We start from the raw sequence: 23,313 nt of genomic DNA, 5'->3' as shown, positions 1-23,313 counted from the left end.
TGGTCTTAGCCTCTAATATCTCACACCTGAATTATTTCAAGCATATTCAAACAAATTTCTCTTACTTACTCTTTACCTACCTCCAAGCTGATCCACATGTAGTTTAGTTTCAATAGAGTAATCAAGAGTAACCCTTTTAAATTTAAGTTGATCATGCCACCATTGAGCTCATTACCCTGAAGTCACTCCCTATTTCTTTCACAGTAAAAAGCTAATGTCCTTTAAATGCCCTGTCATACTCTTCACAATCTGGTTGCCCATTAATTTGCTATTGTATCTACATTAGACTCTGCTCTCCCTGTTCCAGACATGCTAGCCTCCTTGTATCTCAAACAAACCAAACACAACCTGAACCTATTTCCTCTTTTATTTAGGAGTGTGCTTCCCTTAGATATCTGTCTGGCTATTGTCTGAATCAATTTCTGTTGCTATGACAAAAATACCATAGATTGAATGGCTTATCAATAACAGAAAGGTCTTTCTCATAGTTCTGGAGGCTGGGAAGTCAGAGATCAAGGTGCCAGCAGATTTGGTATCTAGTGAGAGCCAGCTTTCTGGCTGACAGACAGCCATCTTCTTGCTGCATCCTCAGAAAGTGGACAGTGGCTGGTTAGCCCTCTGGGGTCTCTTTCATAAGGGACCACTATATTGGAAGGAATCAGTATATAGGAAGGAATCACTAATTCCATTCATGAAGACTCCACCCTTGTGACTAACTCTCAAAGACCCTACCTCCAAATACCATCTTATTGGGGATTAATATTTGAACATATGAATTTTTTGGGGGGGCACAAACATTCAATCTATATCATTTATACAGAGCCATAAACATATTTGGCACCAAGATGAACAAAGAAATGCCTTAACCTAAGGATTTTAGCTTAATCCATTCCAGAGCATGGATTTTTTTTTTTAAGTGCAAGAAGTTTTATAACATAGAAAGCTTTTGAAATATCAAGGAATATTGAAATAAGAGAGAGTGAGCTCTTAAAAGCAATTGATATTTTGACATTTAAAAATCATAAATGTAGCAGAGGAAGGAAATAAAGACATCACTCCGAAAAAGGTCAAAACAGAGATACCTAGAAGAGTAAATTTAGATAAATATATTCCCGGTAAAGAATGTTAAATTTCAGTGAGCTGTAGGAATGCCTATAATCTATCTTTATCTTTAGTATACATGTATACAGAGAGACATATGTGTATAAATGTGTATTTGCAATTATATATGTTTATATATTAATAGCTCAGAAGGAGAAATGAATAAAATCTGCAATATAGATTCTGAAGAGCTAAGGTAAAACAATATCCATCTGAGAAGATGTCTTTATAAAATAAAAAGGCTGGTTCTTTCATTAATATTAACATTATTATTTCATATTATAATAAATTATATAAATTATAAGTTATAATATATAATTATATAAAATTATATAAGGAAGCCTCACACCCAAAACTATTACTATGTTTAAAGACACAATAATATAATTTCCAATATAGTCAGGAAACTGAAACCCCATCCATTATCACTACTACCTTATACTATTAATCTGAAAACTTCATCTGGCTTTTTCCTATCTTCCAAATTTTATATAAGTTAACTCTTCCCTTTTTAAATTATGTTCCATGTGCAGTGAATTTTTAAATCCTCAGACAAGTTCTGTCCTATATCAATTTCGTACTTCTTTCTCAAATCTTAGATCTCAGGTGACATATTCCTCTATGCCTGTTATTAACTATCCCATCACTCTGTTAATTTCTTTCATAGTATAAGAATTGCTTGTTTTATTGTTTATTTATTTATCACTAGCATTTATTCTGAGTCACCCCCAAATTAAAACATGCATATTCAGGCAAATATTTAGTCATTGTTTGACTTCTCTCTACACATTTTCTCCCTCGGTCAAGAGAGTTTACTCTATTTTGATTCCAGGTTGCTTCCATTGCACTCAGGTGCACTTGCCATGTGGAAGTTATGAGAAAAAGGGTCCCTTCTTTCATGATTCTCTCTAAGCTATTTATGTAAGGTTTCACATTCTTAATTCTAATTGCCCATCACTGTGTCCCCCAGTACTAGTGCCCACAAAGACTGGTCTTTTAACCAAGCTTGTCCAACTGATGATGGCCTGGTGATTAACTCTCTCTGCTTCTGAAACTGGCTCTATTGTGTTGTCACATTTTATGATATCCTGTACATGAAAACTGGTGAAATAAATTGAAGCTGATACACTTAGTAAAATATTAGATTTTTAGAAGGAGGAGGAGGAGATGAAGAAAAAGAAAGAGGAGTCTGAAGATAGGAAGTGGGAAAGGAGAAGAAAAAGGAGGAACAGAAGGAGAATATTCTCATATTTTAACTTGACTCATCTCCACTATATACTAAGTTAAAATTTAAAGTATAGAATTGTGTACAAACTATACAAAACATGTACAAACATATATTTGGGGGGTTTATATTTATCTACCTCTCTACCTATACCTAGAAAGGGAGAAACTGGGGGAACACTACTTAAGACGTATAAAACTATTTGCCCATTGTAAAGGTGACTGAGGATATGAGACTGTTCGACTTCTCACATTTGTCAATACCAACAAAAATGTATTTATTAGGTTTTTAGTAACAATTTTTAAAATCCATTTTAATTTATTTATTGAAGTCTGGGTGAAATAATTTCAGAGGCTTATTAAATATAAGATTAATAAATAACATATCTTGTGACTATCTTGTTTTGTATTCCCTGAGCCTAGGACTTTACCTAGAGAAGTTGTTGAAAAAATATTTTAAATTACTGAATGAATGAATATGTCTTTGTGAGAAAAAAATATTATATACATTCTTGAAAATGGGAAGAATTAGTCAATTGGTTCATAGCAATTTCTATAAAAATTCTAGCATTTTTTTAAGACATAGATAAGCTTACCCTAAGAATTATGTGAAAAACAAAATAACTAGAATAACTTAAACAATTTGGAAAAGAACACCATGGGAAAAATCACTCTTCCCAATTTTAAGACATTTATAACAGCTGCATTCAAGACTATGTCTTAATGTCAAAGGGGTAAACATATAGATCATTGGAAGAGAATAGAAAGCCCAGAAAGAGACAGAAACTATTACCCCTGCAGCCAACCAACTTTTTAACAAAGTTCAAATGCAATTCAATGAAGGAAGGGTAGGTAGCCTTTTCAACAAGCAGTGCTGAAGCAATTGGACATCCATGGGCAAAAAATAAACCTCAATCTAAGACTCACATTTTATACAAATATTAACTCGAAATGGATAACAGATTTAAATGTAAACCAAAAAATATAAAACTTTCAGAAAGGAAAAAAAAATAGGAGAAAATCTTTGTGATCAAGGCCTAGGTAAAGAGTTATTAGACATAAAACCAAAAGAATTATTATTTAAAAAAATTGATAAATTGCACTTCATAAAAACTAAAAACTTTTGCTCAGTGAAAGACTATATACAGATGATGAAAAGAGAAGTTATAGACTTCTCTGTTTTTTGTTTGGATATAATCTTTGAGATAAAAGCCCAAGAGTTTGATTGCTATGCCATATGGTAAATGTATGTTTTTCTTTTCATATTTTTAAAGAAACTTTCAAACAATTTTCCAGAATGGTTGTACCATTTTACATTTGCACCAGCAATGTATGTGAGACCCAGTTTGTCATCTTCACCAGCATTTAGTATAGTTACATTTTTTTAAATTTATATTACCTATTCTAATAGGTCCTTAAAGATATCTCATTGTAGTCTAAATTTGTATTTTCCTGTTGGCTTCTGGTTTGATCATTTACCATCCATATATCATCTATGTAAAATACTTGTTTATGTCTTTGGCCATTTTTTCATTGGACTGTTTTTTATTGTTGTGTTTTTAAATGCATTATTTATTCCAGATACAAGCCTTTTGTCAGATGTGGTTTGAAAATATTTTTCCCAAGTCGTTAGGAGGGAAGGTTTTGCATGTATGGGAACCTCAGATAGATGAGAACTTTCTGTACTTTTGTTAATTTTTGCTTTGGACCAAAAACTGCTCTAAAACATAAATTTCATAGTTAAAAAAAGGCAATGAGTTATTGATACAGGCAGTAACTTGATTAATTTCCTCAGAATTACTCTGTGTGAAGCCAATCTCAAAAGGTCACATACTACATATATGACTTCATTTATATAACATTCTCATTATGACAAAATTATAGAGATAAAAATAGATCAATGTTGCCAGTGATGGTGGTAAGGAGGGGGTCAGATGTGATTCCAAATGAGCAGTCTGAATTGAATCTTTGTGATGGAATACTTCTGGATTTTTATTGTCATAGTGGTTACATGAATCTACACATGTGATGAAATGGCACAGAACTACACACACACACATCATACTAATGCCAATTTCTTTTGATATTGTACTGTAATTATGTAAAATATAACTATTGGAGGGAACTAGATAAAGGATACGTGGAACTCTCTGTAGTCTTTTTTGTAATTTCTGTAAATCTACAAAAATTTCAAAACAAAAAGTAGAATGAAAATAAACATGTCTTTGTCTATGTACCTTCAGCTTAAAGACCAAAGGAATTACTTAGAGCTTTTCTGTTTTCAAGTGTGTCAGAGGTTCCCAAGGCTATCCCTAGATTCAACAATTCCCTAGGGGGACTCACAGCATTCAGCGTAGAGTCTTACTCATGACTATGATTTATTACAGCAAAAGCATACAGAGCAAAATCAACGAAGAGAAAAGTCTAATGGGGTAAAGTCTGAAGAAGCCAGGGACAATCTTCTAAGGGTCCTTTCCCAGTGAAATCAGACAGGACTTGCTTAATTCCCCTGGCAAGGATTTGTGACAGCACAGATGAAATGTTGCAAACCAGGGAAGCTCGTGTAGAATCATTGCCCATGGTTTTTACTGGGCCTGGTCACACAGGTGGCATGTGCCTGGCCCAATAATTCCAGACCCTGAGAAGGAAAGCAGGTGTTCAGTATAAACCATATTTCTTGCACACTTTAGGCACAATGAATAACTCTTATCAGTAACAGGTGTAGGAACACTCTGAAGTCCAGTTTCACAGATGCCACACAAGGGCTAACTTTGGAAGCAAGGCTTTTCAAAGATAGCAGTTCAGGCCTGCTATTTCCTGCACAGTACGGTTATGAATATTGTAGACTTAAGCAAATAAGTAAATAATTTGACATTATGAGAAGCTAATGATCCCATTAAAAGGTAATACACACTGGAATGGGGTGGGTAAGGTGGTGATGAAATTTGTGGTGTTGGTTTGTTGTCAAAGATATCAGTATAAACTCCTGATTGTAAAAAAAAAAAAAAAAAAAAAAATCTATCTACTCATCTATCCATATACCTACCTTCCTACCTACTTACATACCTATAGTTCTCTGTGTTAAAAGATGTCAAGTGCAAACCCAACTGACAGGAGTGAACACATCTAGCAATCATATCTTGCTTTTCAAAATCCATGCTCCACTTAAAGGAACAAGGAATTTGGGAGAAACTGCTGATTCCAAGGCTGGGGCAGAGAAGGTACAAAATAAGCCTGGAACATTTTTTATCCCAGAAAGTAAGAAAATACTAAAAACTAAAATGGGAAAAGTCCGTTTGAAGTTGTTCCCACTGACCATTTTTGAGACAATTTCAGAATGAAACTGTATAGTAAATATAATGGAATACAGTGGATTATACTAATAGTGATTATACTAATAGTGATTATTAGTTGGTAAATTAATTAAAAAAAATAAAAGCAGGTGTGGGAATAATAGATTTAAAAATTTCCGTGCAACCATTTTGCGTTCCTGATTCAGTCAAGAATTGTCTATGCTTGCTGAAACCATCAGTTAAAATTTGATGGGGAACAGGATGTTTAAACAGTCTCAAAGTATCTCCAACACATCATTTACTAATGTATTGACCTGAGAGATGCCACCTTAACTGAATATCTTAAGTTAACACACAAAGGATGGGACTCATTAACATTATGTCCCCCCAAAGTGTTATAGGGACACAATATTACTTCTGCAGAATTTGTGCCAAAAATGCATAGTCTAATTTAATTATGAGGAAACAATAAGACAAATCCATATACTCTTCTAAAAATGTTGGTGTCATGAGATACAAAGAAAAGCTGAGGGACTGTTCATGGGGAAATATGGCTAAAGAGACATGCAAATAAATAAGATGCATTATCCTGGATTAGATCCTTGATTGAAAAATTTATTTAAGGGACATTATTGAGATAATTGGCAAAATCAGAGTATGAATATAATTATTATATCAATGTTAAATTTCCTGAATGTGTTAATTATACTATAGACATGATAAGAGTGTCCTTGTTCTTAGGAGAAGCATGCTGAATTATTAAAGGATAATGTTCATAATGTCTGAAACTTACTCTCAAATGGTTCAGCCAAAGGTGAAAAATATCAGAGAGATAAAGGGAGTGGGGAGAGGATATAGCAAATATGGCAAAAAGATGAAAATTGTTGAATATACAGAAAGTTGAATATACGGATGTTCAATAAACTATTCTTGCAACCTTTATGTAAGTTTGAGTTTGAGGATTTTTTTTTTAAAGCAAGCTTTAAGTAAAAGAAACTAAGAAATATTTCCCATAAGCATGGCAAATTAATCAAAATAAATCTACACACTTTGGAAATGATATTAAACAATGAATATATTGACTGAGCCCAACTCACTGGAATGAAAGGAAAGATATGTGGCATTTTCATATTATTTTTAAATTATATAAGATTAAATTAGCACTGAAAACGTTAAGCTAGTGCCCTTTACCTGCAAATGACATTATTAACTGCGTAAGCTTTGTAGTTCTCTCAAATTATTCTGCTGCTTTTATATGAGTACCTTTTGCTTTTATGATATGTAAAGCAGATTCTGATTATAAATAAATCCTTACTAACTGGGGCATAAGTTTTATGTCACAAGAAGTCTTTAAGAAGGCACCCCTGAGAAGCTAAGCTCAGAGCCAGTCTCTTAGCATCCCCAGAGTATCTTAATGCTGGATAAAGGCTGATGTTTAGAAATCTACAGATAGATCACTGAGACCAAATAATTCTGTTCCTCACTGGTAAATTTAAATCTCTTCCCATTAACTTCTATGTGGAGAATTGTAATTGGAGATTAGCATGCATTAAAGGGGCTTCTTAGGCAAGCACAGAGAGTATCAAAAATTAGCTTTACCATCTTTCATAAATCTTGATAGAAATGTGGAGACAAATATCTTAACATACTCAAATTTATTATACTCTCACATTTTCTCTAAGATTTCTTACTCAGACAAAGTGTTTCCTATGGGAGAGAACCAAATATACAGAGAGAAAAATGGAGAAGTTCACTTGTCAGAGTTGGAAAGAGGGAGTGGGCAATGGGTAGGGCACCTGTGAGGGTGGAGTTTCTCTCCATCTTCAGGTCCTATGCACTAAGAACTGTTGGTTCTCTAGTCTGCTCTGCCAGCATGGGCTCTGGCCTCTGGTATTAGAAAATATGGAGTGCTTAGGCCATCATATTACTTCATGTCTGGGGGCTCAGTAGCTCTACTTATAAAATCTTCAGCTCAGGCTTTTGATGCTGCAAGCAGCTAACAATGCTCATATACTATGCTTTAATAGTACATGCTATAGATTGAATGTTTGTGTCCCCTCCAAATTCCTAAGTTGAAATCCTACCTCAGTGTGATAGCATAAGGAGGTGGGTCTTCAGGAAAGTATTAGGTCACTGGAGGAACCCTTATGATTCAGATTAGGGCCTTTGTAAAAGAGACCCCAGAGAGCTAGCTCTTCCCTTCTGCCATGTGAGGTTATAGTGAAAAGCTGTCTGCGGAGCAGGTTCTCACCAGACATCAAATATGCTGTAGCCCTGATGTTGAACTTCCCAGCCTCCCCAGGGTGAGAAATAATGTTTTTTGTTATTTATAAGCTACCCAGTCTATGATAAGCCTGAATGGGCTGAGACAGTACATTTAGGTCTCTTCTCACTATCCTGGAACACTGGAATTGGTGGTGAGAGTATCTCAGAGAGTTCCTTGTGTAAGCAAATGAGTGAATATGTCAGGAATGTCTCAGCACCCAGCCTATCCACAGTTTACATACAGCTCGGAGAGCAATACAACAAACGCCCCAAGAGTTACAAAACAAAGCAAAACACAACATCCTAATGAACTGTTTAATGCCAAAAGTCAGTGCCCTTTAAGATTTAAATTCCAGTCCCATTTCTCCATACAGAATAGAGTGAAGAATAAGCTGAGGTGACAGGTGCACAAGACCAGACATAATTATTAGAATACTATTTTGACAAAGCACTTCCATGTTTATCATAAAATGGCTTTATTTAGCTTACACCTAAAGCAACTATAGAAAGAAGAAACAAAATCCAAAGTTAGTAGAAGGAAAGAAATCATAAAGATCAGAAAAGAAATAAATGAAATAGAGACTAAAAATAAAAAAAAAATAGAAAAGATCAATGAAACAAAAAGCTCATTCTTTGAAAAAACGAACAAAATTGATAAACCTTTAGCCAGAATCATCAAGAAGCAAAGGGAGAGGGCCAAAATCAATAAAATCAGAAATGAAAAAAAAGTTATAACTGACCCCACAAAAATATAAAGGATTATGAGACTACTGTGAGCAGCTATACACCAAATGGACAACCTAGAAGAAGTGGACAAATTCTTAGAAAGGTACACTCTCTCAAGACTGAAACAGGAAGAAATAGAAAATATGAACAGGCCAATTACCAGTACTGAAATTGAATCAGTAATTTAAAAACTCCCAGCAAACAAAAGTCTAGGATCAGATGGCTTCACAGGTGAATTCTACCAAATATTTAGAGAAGAGTTAACAACTATCCTTCTGAAATCATTCTAAAAAATTTCAGAGGAAGGAACACTTCTGAACTCATTCTATGAGGCCACCATTACCCTGATACCAAAATCAAAGATACCACAGAAAAAGAAAATTACAGGCCAATATCACTGATGAACATGGATGCAAAAACCCTCAACAAAATACTAGCAAACCAAATCTAACAATACATTAAAAAGGATCACACAACATGATCAAGTGGGATTTATCCCAGGGATGCAAGGATTTTTCAGTATCCACAAATGAACCAATATGATGCACTGCACTAACAAATTGAAGAATAAAAACGATATGATCATATCAATAGATGCAGAAAAATCTTTTGATAAAATTCAACATCCATTTATGAAAAAAAAAACCAAAAAACTCTCCAGAAGGTGGGCATAGAGGGAACCTACCTCAACATAATAAAGGCCATATATGCAAAACCCTCAGTTAACATCATATTCAACAGTGAAAACTTGAAAGCATTCCCTCTAAGATCAGGAAAAGACAAGGATGCCCACTCTCACCATGTTTATTCAACACAGTTTTGGAAGTCCTATCCATAGCAATCAGAGAAGAAAAAGAACTAAATGGAATCCAAGTTGGAAAGGAAGAAGTAAAACTGTCACTGTTTGCTGATGACATGATACTATACATAGAAAATGCTAAAGACACCACCAGTAAACTACTAGAGCTTATGAATGAATTTGGTTTCAGCATACAAAATTAATATACAGAAATCTATTGCATTTCTATACAGTAACAATAAAATATCAGAAAGAGAAATTAAGGAAACAATCCCATTTACCATCGCATCAAAAAGAATAAAATACCTTGGAAAAAAACCTACCTAAGGAGGCAAAAGAGCTGTACTCTGGATACTATAAAATGCTGATGAGAGAACTTGAAATCAACACAAACAGATGGAAAGATATAGCATGTTCTTGGATTGGAAGAATCAATATTGTTAAAATGACAATACTACCCAAGGCAATCTACAGATTCAATGCAACCCCTATCAAATTACCAATGGCATTTTCCACAGAACTAGAACAAAAAATTTTTAAATGTGTATGGAAACACAAAAGACCTCAAACAGCCAAAACAACCTTGAGAAAGAGGAATGGAACTGGAGGAATTACGCTCCCTGACTTCGGACTAAACTACAAAGCTACAGTAATCAAAACAGTATGATACTGGTCAAAAATAGACACATAGATCAATGGAACATAATAGAGAGCCCAGAAAGAAGCCCACACACTTATGGTCAATTAATCTATGACAAAGAAGACAAGGATATACAATGGAGAAAAGACAGTCTTTTCAATAAATGGTGCTGAGAAAACTGGACAGTTACATGTACAAGAATGAAATTAGGACACTCTCTAAAACCATATACAAAAAAACTCATAATGGATTAAATATCTAAATGTAAGACCAGGTACTATAAAACTCCTAGAGGAAAACATAGGCAGAACACTTTGACATAAGTTGCAGCAATATTTTTTTGGATCTGCCTCCTAGAGTTATGGAAACAAAAGCAAAGATAAACAAGTGGGACCTAATTAAACTTAAAACCTTTTGCACAGCAAAGGAAGCCATAAACAAAATGAAAAGACAAGCTACAGAGAGGGGGAAAGTATTTGCAAATGATGCAATGGACAAGGGATTAATCTCTGAAATAAACTTATAGCTCATATAATTCAATATCAGAAAAAAACCCCCAAAACCAAACAAGCCAATCAAAAAATGGGCAGAAGACCTAAATAGATATTTCTCCAAAGAAAACATACCAATGGCCAACAGGCACATGAAGAGATGCTCAACATTGTTAATTATTAGAGAAATGCAGGTCAAAACTACAGTGAGGCATCACCTCACACTGGTCAGAATGGCCATCACCAAATAGTCTACAAATAATAATGCTGGAGAGGGTGTGGAGAAAAAGGAACCCTCCCACACTGTTGGTGGGTGTATAAATTGGTGCAGCCACTGTGGAGAACAGTATGGAGGTTCCTTAAAAAACTGAAAATAGAGCTACCATATGATCCTGCAATCCCACTCCTGGGCATATATCTGGAGAAAAACATAATTCAAAAAGATACATGCACCCCTATGTTCATAGCAGCACTATTCACAATAGCCAAGACATGGAAGCAACCTAAATGTCCAACAACAGATGATTGGATAAAGAAAATGTGGTATATACATACACACTGGAATACTACTCAACCATTAAAAAGAATGAAATAATGCCATTTGCAGCAACTTGGATGGACTTAGAGATTATCATACTAAGTGAAGTAAGTCAGACAGAGAGAGACAAATATCATGATATCACTTATATGTGGAATCAAATAAAAGGATACAAATGAACTTATTTACAAAACAGAAATAGACTCACAGACATAGAAAACAAACTTATGGTTACCAAAGGGGAGAGTGAAGGTTGGGGGAAGGGAGGTAAATTAGGAATTTGGAATTAACATATACACACTACTATATATAAAATAGATAAACAACAAGGAGCTATTGTATAGCACAGGGAAATATATTCAATATCTTGTAATAACCTATAATGGAAAAGAATCTGAAAAACGATTATATATATATATTTGAATCACTTTGTTGTATACCCGAAACTAGCACAGCATTGTAAATCAACAATACTTCAATAAAAAATAAATTAAATAAAATGGCTTTATTTGTACAATATCTATATCATTCGAAACATTTTAACATGTAGGAAAAGACAGATATAATTTTTTGCTTTTTAAAATAGTTCCCAGTAATGTATGTGTAATCCACAAAATATATGGTCACTTCAAGTAAGTGTCCAAAGAGATATACATAGCTAATACGAGATAGTATTGTTTAGCATGCTAATCATTCTCAGCAATTTATTATAAAAATACATATTTTGTTCTATTTTGGGCTTAAAAGTCATTAAGATTATATTTTAAAAGAAAATGTAAATTGATCAGAAAACAGAGATTCATAATTTTCTCATGAAATAATTCACTGAGGATATAAATGACGAAAATTGGTCAAATTATAAAACTTTTATAAAACAGAGTATTGGTAAAAATTATTTTCCTTGAGAATTTTATCTTTATTATTTCAAAAAGAGTTTTTTTTTAAAGAGTAACAATATAAAGGCAAATTTTATAGCTACAGTAAAAGCCTGTTTAAAAATGATAACACAATTAAATGAAATTCAAGATAATATTCTAATTAGTAATATAAAATTATGGTCAGGGATGGGCTTCAAGATGGCGGAAGAGTAAGATGCGGAGATCACCTTCCTCCCCACAAATACATCAGAAATACATCTGCATGTGGAACAACTCCTACAGAACACCTACTGAAGGCTGGCAGAAGACCTCAGACCTCCCAAAAGGCAAGAAACTCCCCACGTACCTGGGTAGGGCAAAAGAAAAAAGAAAAAACAGAGACAAAGAATAGGGACGGGACCTGCACCAGTGGTAGGGGGCTGTGAAGGAGGAAAGGTTTCCACACACTAGGAAGCCCCTTCATGGGCGGAGACTGAGGGTGGAGGAGCGGGAAAGCTTCAGAGCCACGGAGGAGAGCGCAGCCACAGGGGTGCGGAGGGCAAAGCGGAGAGATTCCCGCACAGAGGATTGGTGCCTACCAGCACTCACCAGCCCAAGAGAGAGGCTTGTCTGCTCACCCACCGGGACGTGTTGGGGCTGGGAGTTTAGGCTCGGGCTTCCGTCAGATCCCAGAGAGAGGACTGGGGTTGGCTGCGTAAACACAGCCTGAAGGGGGCTAGTGCATCACAGCTAGCCGGGAGGGAGTCCGGGAAAAAGTCTGGACCTGCCAAAGAGACAAGAGATTTTTTCTTGCCTCTTACTTTCCTGGTGTGCGAGGAGAGGAGATTAACAGCACCCCTTAAAGGAGCTCCAGAGACAGGCGCGAGCCACGGCTATCAGTGCGGACCACAGAGACGGGCATGAGACGCTAAGGCTGCTTCTGCCGCCACCGAGAAGCCTGTGTGCAAGCACAGGTCACTATCCACACCTCCCCTCCCGGGAGCCTGTGCAGCCCGCCACTGCTAGGGTCCTGTGATCCAGGGACAACTTCCCAGGGAGAACGCACGATGCGCCTCAGTCTGGTGCAACGTCGCGGTGGCCTCTGCCACCGCAGGCTCGACCCGCATCCGTACCCCTCCCTCCCCCCGGCCTGAGTGAGCCAGAACCCCCAATCAGCTGCTCCTTTAACCCTGTCCTGTCTGAGCGAAGAACAGATGCCCTCAGGTAACATACACGCAGAGGCGGGTCCAAATACAAAGCTGAACACCAGGAGCTATGCGAAAAAAGAAAAGAAAGGGAAATTTCTCCCAGCAGCCTCAGGAGCAGAGGATTAAATCTCCACAATCAACTTGATGTACCCTGCATCTGTGGAATACCTGAACAGACAACAAATCATCCCAAATTGAGGAGGTGGATTTTGGGAGAAAAGATATATATATATATTTTTTCCCCTTTTTCTCTTTTTGGGAGTGTGTATGTGTATGCTTCTGTGTGTGATTTTGTCTGTATAACTTTGCTTTTACCATTTGTCCTAGGGTTCTATCTGTCCATTTTTGGGTTTTTTTTATTACTTAAAAAAATTTTTTTTCTTCATAATTATTTTGTATTTTTTATTTTAATAAATTTATTTTTTAATTTTACATTATTTTATTTTATCATCTTCTTTCTTTCTTTTTCTCCCTTTTATTCTGAGCCATGTGGAGGACAGGCTCTTGGTGCTCCAGCCAGGCATCAGGGCTGTGCCACTAAGGTGGGAGAGCCAAGTTCAGGACACTGGTCCACAAGAGACCTCCCAGCTCCACATAATATCAAAAGGCAAAAATCTCCCAGAGATTTCCATCTCAATGCCAAGGACCAGCTCCACTCAACGACCAGCAAGATACAGTGCAGGACTCCCTATGCCAAACAACTAGCCAGACAGGAACACAACCCCATCCATTAGCACAGAGGCTGCCTAAAATCAAAATAAGGCCATAGACACCGCAAAACACACCACCAGACGTGGACCTGCCCACCAGAAAGACAAGATCCAGCCTCATCCACCAGAACACAGGCACTAGTCCCCTTCACCAGGAAGCCTACACAACCCACTGAACCAACCTTAGCCACTGGGGACAGACACCAAAAACAATGGAAACTACGAACCTGCAGCCTGCGAAAAGGAGATCCCAAACACAGGAAGTTAAGCAAAATGAGAAGACAGAGAAACACACAGCAGATGAAGGAGCAAGGCAAAAACCCACCAGAACTAAGAAATGAAGAGGAAATAGGCACTCTACCTGAAAAAGAACTCAGAATAATAATAGTAAAGATCATGCAAAATCTTGGAAATAGAATGGAGAAAATACAAGAAACGTTTAACAAGGACCTAGAAGAACTAAAGAGAAAACAAACAGTGAGGAACAACACAATAAATGAAATTAAAAATTCTCTAGAAGGGACCAATAGCAGAATAACTGAGGCAGAAGAACGGAAAAGTGACCTGGAAGATAAAATAGTGGAAATAACTACTGCAGAGCATAATAAAGAAAAAAGAATGAAAGGAATTGAGGACAGTCTCAGAGACCTCTGGGACAACATTAAACGCACCAACATTCGAATTATAGGGGTCCCAGAAGAAGAAGAGAAAAAAGAAAGGGACTGAGAAAATATTTGAAGAGACTATAGTTGAAAACTTCTCTAATATGGGAAAGGAAATAGTTAATCAAGTCCAGGAAGCACAGAGAGTCCCATCCAGGATAAATCCAAGGAGAAACACGCCAAGACACATATTAATCAAAGTAACAAAAATTAAATAGAAACAACAAATATTAAAAGCAGCAAGGGAAAAACAACAAATAACAACACATAAGGGAATCCCCATAAGGTTAATAGCTGATCTTTCAGCAGAAACTCTGCAAGCCAGAAGGGAGTGGCAGGACATATTTAAAGTGATGAAGGAGAAAAACCTACAACGAAGATTACTCTACCCAGCAAGGATCTCATTCAGATTTGATGGAGAAATTAAAAGCTTTACAGACAAGCAAAAGCTAAGAGAATTCAGCACCACCAAACCAGCTTTACAACAAATGCTAAAGGAACTTCTCTAGGCAGGAAACACAAGAGAAGGGAAAGCCCTACACTAATAAACCAAAAACAATTAAGAAAATGGTAATAGGAACATACATATCGATAATTACCTTAAATGTAAATGGATTAAATGCTCCAACCAAAAGACACAGACTGGCTGAATGGATACAAAAACAAGATCCATATATATGCTGTCTACAAGAGACCCACTTCAGACCTAGAGACACATACAGACTGAAAGTGAGGGGATGGAAAATGATATTCCATGCAAATGGAAAACAAAAGAAAGCTGGAGTAGCAATTCTCATATCAGACAAATAGACTTTAAAACAAAGACTATTACAAGAGACAAAGAAGGACACTATATAATGATCAAGGGATCAATCCAAGAAGAATATATAACAATTGTAAATATTTATGCACCCGACAGAGGAGCACCTCAATACATAAGGCAAATACTAACAGCCATAAAAGGGGAAATTGACAGTAACACAATCATAGTAGGGGACTTTAACACCCCATTTTCACCAATGGAGAGATCATCCAAAATGAAAATAAATAAGGAAACACAAGCTTTAAATGATACATTAAACAAGATGGACTGAATTGATATTTACAGGACATTCCATCCTAAAACAAAAGAATACACATTCTTCTCAAGTGCTTATGTAACATTCTCCAGGATAGATCATATCTTGGGTCACAAATCAAGCCTTGGTAAATTTAAGAAAATTGAAATCATATCAAGTATCTTTTCCGACCACAACGCTATGAGACTAGATATCAATTACAGGAAAAAAATCTGTAAGAAATACAAACACATGGAGGCTAAACAGCACACTACTTATTAACCAAGAGTTCACTGAAGAAATCAAAGATGAAATCAAAAATACCTAGAAACAAATGACAATGAAAACACAATGACCCAAAACCTATGGGATGCAGCAAAAGCAGTTCTAAGAAGGAAGTTTATGGCAATACAATCCTACCTTAAGAAACAAGAAACATCTCAAATAAACAATCTAACCTTACACCTAAAGCAATAAGAGAAAGAAGAACAAAAAAACCCCAAAGTTAGCATAAGGAAAGAAATCATAAAGATCAGATCAGAAAAAAATGAAAAAGAAATGAAGGAAACGAGAGCAAAGATCAATAAAACTAAAAGCTGGTTCTTTGAGAAGATAAACAAAATTGATAAACCATTAGCCAGATTTATCAAGAAAAAAAGGGAGAAGACTCAAATCAATAGAATTAGAAATGAAAAAGGAGAAGTAACAACTGACAGTGCAGAAATACAAAGGATCATGAGAGATTACTACAAGCAACTCTATGCCAATAAAATGGACAACCTGGAGGAAATGGACAAATTCTTAGAAATGCACAACCTTCTGAGACTGAACCAGGAAGAAATAGAAAATATGAACAGATCAATCACAAGCACTGAAATTGAAACTGTGATTAAAAATCTTCCAACAAACAAAAGCCCAGGACCAGATGGCTTCACAGGCGAATTCTATCAAACATTTAGAGAAGAGCTAACACCTATCCTTCTCAAACTCTTCCAAAATATAGCAGAGGGAGGAACACTCCCAAACTCATTCTAAGAGGCCACCATCACCCTGATACCAAAACCAGACAAAGATGTCACAAAGAAAGAAAACTACAGGCCAATATCACTGATGAACATAGATGCAAAAATCCTCAACAAAATACTAGCAAACAGAATCCAACAGCATATTAAAAGGATCATACACCATGATCAAGTGGGGTTTATCCCAGGAATGCAAGGATTCCTCAATATATGGAAATCAATCAAAGTGATACACCATATTAACAAATTGAAGGAGAAAAACCATATGATCATCTCAATAGATGCAGAAAAAGCTTTTGACAAAATTCAACACCCATTTATGATAAAAACCCTCCAGAAAGTAGGCATAGAGGGAACTTTCCTCAACATAATAAAGGCCATATATTACAAATCCACAGCAAACATCATTCTCAATGGTGAAAAACTGAAACCATTTCCTCTAAGATCAGGAACAAGACAAGGTTGCCCACTCTCACGACTATTATTCAATATAGTTTTGGAAGTTTTAGCCACAGCAATCAGAGAAGAAAAAGAAATAAAAGGAATCCAAATTGGAAAAGAAGAAGTAAAGCTGTCACTGTTTGCAGATGACACGATACTATACATAGAGAATCCTAAAGATGATACCAGAAAACTATTAGAGCTAATCAATGAATTTGGTAAAGTAGCAGGATACAAAATTAATGCATGGAAATCTCTTGCATTCCTATACACTAATGATGAAAAATCTGAAAGTGAAATTAAGAAAACACTCCCATTTACCCCTGCAACAAAAAGAATAAAATATCTAGGAATAAACCTACCTAAGGAGACAAAAGATCTGCATGCAGAAAATTATAAGACACTGATGAAAGAGATTAAAGATGATACAAATAGATGGAGAGATATACCATGTTCTTGGATTGGAAGAATGAACATTGTGAAAATGACTCTACTACCCAAAGCAATCTACAGATTCAATGCAATCCCTTTCAAACTACCACTGGCATTTTTCACAGAACTAGAACAAAAAATTTCACAATTTATATGGAAACACAAAAGACCCCGAATAGCCAAAGCAATCTTGAGAAAGAAAAACGGAGCTAGAGGAATCAGAATCCCTGTCTTCAGACTATACTACAAAGCTACAGTAATCAAGACAGTATGGTACTGACACAAAAACAGAAATATAGATCAATGGAACAGGGTAGAAAGCCCAGAGATAAACCCACGCACCTATGGTCACCTTATCTTTGATAAAGGAGGCAAGAATATACAGTGGAGAAAAGACAGCCTTTTCAGTAAGTGGTGCTGGGAAAACTGGACAGCTACATGTAAAAGAAAGAAATTAGAACACTTCCTAACACCATACACAAAAATAAACTCAAAATGGATTAAAGACCTAAATGTAAGGGCAGACACTATCAAACTCTTAGAGGAAAACATAGCAGAACACTCTATGACATAAAGGACAGCAAGATCCTTTTTGACCCAGCTCCTAGAGAAATGGAAATAAAAACAAAAATAAAGAAATGGGACCTAATGAAACTTAAAAGCTTTTGCACAGCAAAGGAAACCATAAACAAGACGAAAAGACAACCCTCAGAATGGGAGAAAATATTTGCAAATGAAGCAACTGACAAAGGATTAATCTCCAAAACATATAGGCAACTCATGCAGCTCAATATCAAAAAAACAAACAACCCAATCCAAAAATGGGCAGAAGACCTAAATAGACCATTCTCCAAAGAAGATATACAGATTGCCGACAAACACATGAAAGGATGCTCAACATCATTAATCATTAGAGAAATGTAAATCATAACTACAGTGAGATATCATCTCACACCGGTCAGAATGGCCATCATCTAAAAATCTACAAACAATAAATGCGGGAGAGGGTGTGGAGAAAAGCGAACCCTCTTGCACTGTTGGTGGGAATGGAAATTGATACAGCCACTATGGAGAACAGTATGGATGTTCCTTAAAAAACTAAAAATAGAACTACCATATGACCCAGCAATCCCACTACTGGGCATATACCCTGAGAAAACCATAATTCAAAATGAGTAATGTTCCAAAATGTTCATTGCAGCTCTATTTACAATAGCCAGGACATGGAAGTAACCTAAATGTCCATCAACAGATGAATGGATAAAGAAGATGTGGCACATATATACAATGGAATATTAATCAGCCATAAAACGGAACGAAACTGAGTTATTCGTAGTGAGGTGGATGGACCTAGAGACTGTCATACAGAGTGAAGTAAGTCAGAAAGAGAAAAACAAATACCGTATGCTAACACATATATATGGAATCTAAAAAAAAAAAAAAAAGAAAATGGTCAGAAGAACCTAGGGGCAAGACAGGAATAAAAATGCAGACCTACTAGAGAATGGACTTGAGGATATGGGGAGGGGGAAGGGTAAGCTGGGACAAAGTGAGAGAGTTGTATGGACATATATACACTACCAAACGTGAAGTAGATAGCTAGTGGGAAGCAGCCGCATAGCACAGGGAGATCAGCTTGGTGCTCTGTGACCACCTAGAGGGGTGGGATAGGGAGGGTGGGAGGGAGGGAGATGCAAGAGGGAAGAGATATGGCAACACATGTATATGTATAACTGATTAACTTTGTTATAAAGCAGAAACTAACACACCATTGTAAAGCAATTATACACCAATAAAGATGTTAAAAAATAAATAAAAATAAAAATAAAATTATCGTTAGTTTCACAGCCTGACTTGAAACACAACTAAAGTTATTTTATTTTTTTATAATTTAAACTAACTGAGTTCTTCCCAGGAAAACATTACTGGTGATCAAGGCATGTAGTTAATAGTTGTTTAGTTTTAATTACATACTCATATTAAAAATCAGAAAATCATGTGAATAAAAAGTAGCATTCTTCCATATTTCACTGCCTATCTTTGAACTTCCAGCATTTTATTAATGTACTTTCTTTCAATTGTTCTTTCAATATGAGATAAGGGTCAGAAGAATCCCCCAAAAGAAATCTAGATTGACTTCCATAGATACACTTGAGAATTCCTGTTTTTCTTTAAAAAAAAATAGTGTGATCACTTTATGACTATTTATATGTGGTTTTGCTGAAAAGCAATTGGACACTGTTAGTTGACATGTAACAGAAATAAACCTATATTAATAATTTTCAAATCAATTCCTTTGTATCTAATAGTAATACCACATCATCTATAAGAAATAGGGAATAGTTCACGGATATCACCAAATCCTTGAGCACCCACGCAATCTTTGAATGTGAGAGAATTTCAGTAAAGCACACAGATGTACTGTTTGTGTCAAGCTGAGAGAAACTTTAATGCCTTCTTGGTCTCAGTTATTTGACTACTGATTGTTTTGTTGGGTAAAAGCACAGCTGAAAAAAGAAAAAATATATATATATATATAATATATAAACATAATTAAAATAGCAACAACAAAAAATGATCAAATATTCAAATATTTAACATGAGGATAGTTATCCACAGCTAGGTGCCCTTAGAGTGTAAAGAAACCATGATTGTTTTTGTGTGGAGAGAACCTGGTTGTACCTTTTTTTTTAATTGAGATAAAATTGACATATACCTTAAACATAAGTTTAAGGTATACAACGTGTTGATTTGATACATATATGTTGCAATATGATTACTACCATAACACTAGCTAACCCCTCTATCACATCACATAACTATCATTTCTTTTTTTGTGGTGGGAATAATTAAGATCTCATCTCCAAGCAACTTTTAATTTTATAGTAAAGTATTGTCTATAATCACTATGCTGTGCATTAGATCTCCAAGACTTAATTTTTTACTGGTTGCTAGTTTTTACCCTTTAACAACATCTCCCCTATTCCCCCATCCTCAGCCTCTGGTAACCACCATTCTACTTTCTGTTTTTATGAGTGTGGCTTTTTTTATATTCTACATATAAGTGATAACATACAACATTTATCTTTCTCTGTGTGACTTGTTATGGATGTGCATATATATCTCTGTGCATATATATCTCTGATGCCCTGTTTTCATTTCCTTTGAATATATACCCAGAATTGCTAGATCATATGGTAGTTCTATTTTTAATTTTTTGAGGAATCTCCATACTATTTTCCACAGTGGCTGAAACAATTTGTTTTCCTACTAACAGTGTATAAGGGTTCCCTCTTCTCCACGTCCACAGGAACACTTATTATTTCTTGATTTCTTAATGATATCCAGTCTAAAAGATGTGAGGTGATAGCTCATTGTGGTTTTGATTTACATTTCCCTGATGATTGGTGATGGTGAGTAATTTTCATGTACTTGTTGGCCATCTGGATGCCTTCTCTGGAAAAGTGTGTATTTAGTGTTCATTTATAGGAAGAATTAATATTGTTAAATTGTCCACACTACCCAAAGTTATCTATACATTTAACACAATCCATGTCAAAATTCCAATGGCATTTTTCACAGAAATAGGAAAACAATCCTAAAATTTGTATGGAACCAAAAGAACCTGAATAGCCAAAGCAATCCTGAGAAAGAAGAACAAAGCTAGAGGCATCGCACTTCTTGATTTCAGACTACATTACAAAGCTAAAGTAACAAAAGCAGTATTATACTGGCATAAAAATAGACACATAGACCAATGGAACATAATAGCTCAGAACTACTATTTGACAAGGAAGCCAAGAACACCCAATGGAGAAAGCATAGTGTCTTCAACAAATGGCAAATGGGAAAATTGGATAACCACATGCAGAAAAATGAAATTGGACCCCTACCTTACATCACTTAAAAAATAACTCAAGATATATTAAAGGATTAAGTGTAAGACCTGATACCATAAAATTCCCAGAAGAAAACATAGGAAAGAAGCTCCTTGACATTGGCCTTGGCAATGATTTTTTATATATGACACCTAAAGCACAAGCAACAAAAGCAAAAATCAGCAAATGGGACTATATCAAACTAAAAAGCTTACTCACAAAAAGGAAACATCAAAAATAAATAAATAAAATGCAACTTATGGAATGGGAGAAAATATTTGCAAACCATATATCGGACAAGTGGTTAATATTCAAAGTATAAAAAGAACTCATACAACTCAATAACAACAACAATAAAACAAACAATCCAATTATAAAATGGACCAAGTTTCTATTTATTGTTTAATCAATAGACTTATTGTTTATGTTTCTAAATTAACTAGACTATTGTTAGTTAAATGTCCTTTCAGGGGTCTCTGATTTTACTTTTTTTTTTTTGGCCGTACCATGCACAGCATGCAGGATCTTAGTTTCCTGATGAAGCATCAAACCTGCACCCTGTGCAGTGGAAGCATGGAGTCTTATCCATTGGACCGCCAGGGAAGTCCCTGATCTTTCTAAGTAAGTCCTGCTACTGTGGTTCCCAGGAATGACATTCACAATGTTTCCTCAATTTTTATAAGCATTTGTTTAGACATGAAAAATTTATTTCAAATTTGAATAAGTCTTTTGAGGATCTATACTTTAAAGTTAAACAATAAAAGCTAAGTACTTCCTTTGGTTTCTGACAGATTCTCGTATGAATAGAAAACACGTTGTTTTATTTTTTCTTGCTTTAAACAAATTTCAGTTGACTCATACCTTGTTCCTTTTCCTACATTTTAAACCTTCGTTCCTAGCAAAGCAAAGAATAATGGAAATAGCTCAAAAATTAAAGGTTTGTATTCAAATGTCAATTCAATCCGAAGGACTCTGAAAGATGCATCTGCTTTGAGAGATAAGGAATTAAATGATACCTTATGCTATCTATTAAAACTATGAATAACATTTATAAGTCCAAATCCTGTAACATCCAAAACTGTCTATCATCAAAAACTTATAGTAAATGCAATATTTTTAAAACTCATGAACCATATGAATATATATTTCACATTTTCTGTGATGCATTTCAGTCTACAAATTTCAATTTATTTCAAGTTGCATTCTATGATATATTTCAACCATTTTTCAAAAAATTTGATTAGCATAAAACGAAGGATAAAAATTACATGATAATCTCAGATGCAGAAAAATTATTTGACAAAATTCAACATCTATTCATGATAAAATCTCTCAACAATATTTTAAAAAACTGAGTAAAATCTCCCTCTAAATCAGATAAAGCCAGAGCTGTGCTAGTAACTGGGAGTGGATTGTCCATATCCCAATTTGTTCTGTTTTCTTCTGTGACAGTCCCATCCATGGAAGCCTTCAGAACATACAGTTGGTAAACCAGTGATGTATATCACAGTCACACTTGATGGCCTGTTGACATAATAATAACCCTAATGCAATAATAACTAACAGTAATTCACAGAATTCTACCATAGATCCACACACAAAAGACCCCTACCTTGGCATCCTTAGAAGACCTTAAATATTGCAAACATACAAAAAATAAATTTATTAAAGAACATACAAACATCTTTGTTGCTTCCAATCTGGTACGCAGAACTAGCACACTACCTGTAATTCTAAACATTCTTTATGTGACTGATACCCTTCAATCTCTGAGGTGCTCCTTTCCATATCTCCTATACCCTTGGAAATCACAGTGACTGGGTTCTACTGCTGGGATCAGTTATGGATTATGTCTTTGCTGATGTTAAAGCAGAAAATACTTAGAAGTGTAGGGAGAGATAATTTGAGCAGCAGTATTGAGTAAAGAAGGGGACAAATTAACTCGTCAAATCCTTCTCAGCTAGAATG

The sequence above is a fragment of the Balaenoptera musculus genome, chromosome 7 (genome assembly GCF_009873245.2).
Source record: "Balaenoptera musculus isolate JJ_BM4_2016_0621 chromosome 7, mBalMus1.pri.v3, whole genome shotgun sequence".
NCBI lineage: Eukaryota > Metazoa > Chordata > Mammalia > Artiodactyla > Balaenopteridae > Balaenoptera > Balaenoptera musculus.
This window is presented reverse-complemented; position numbering follows the sequence as displayed.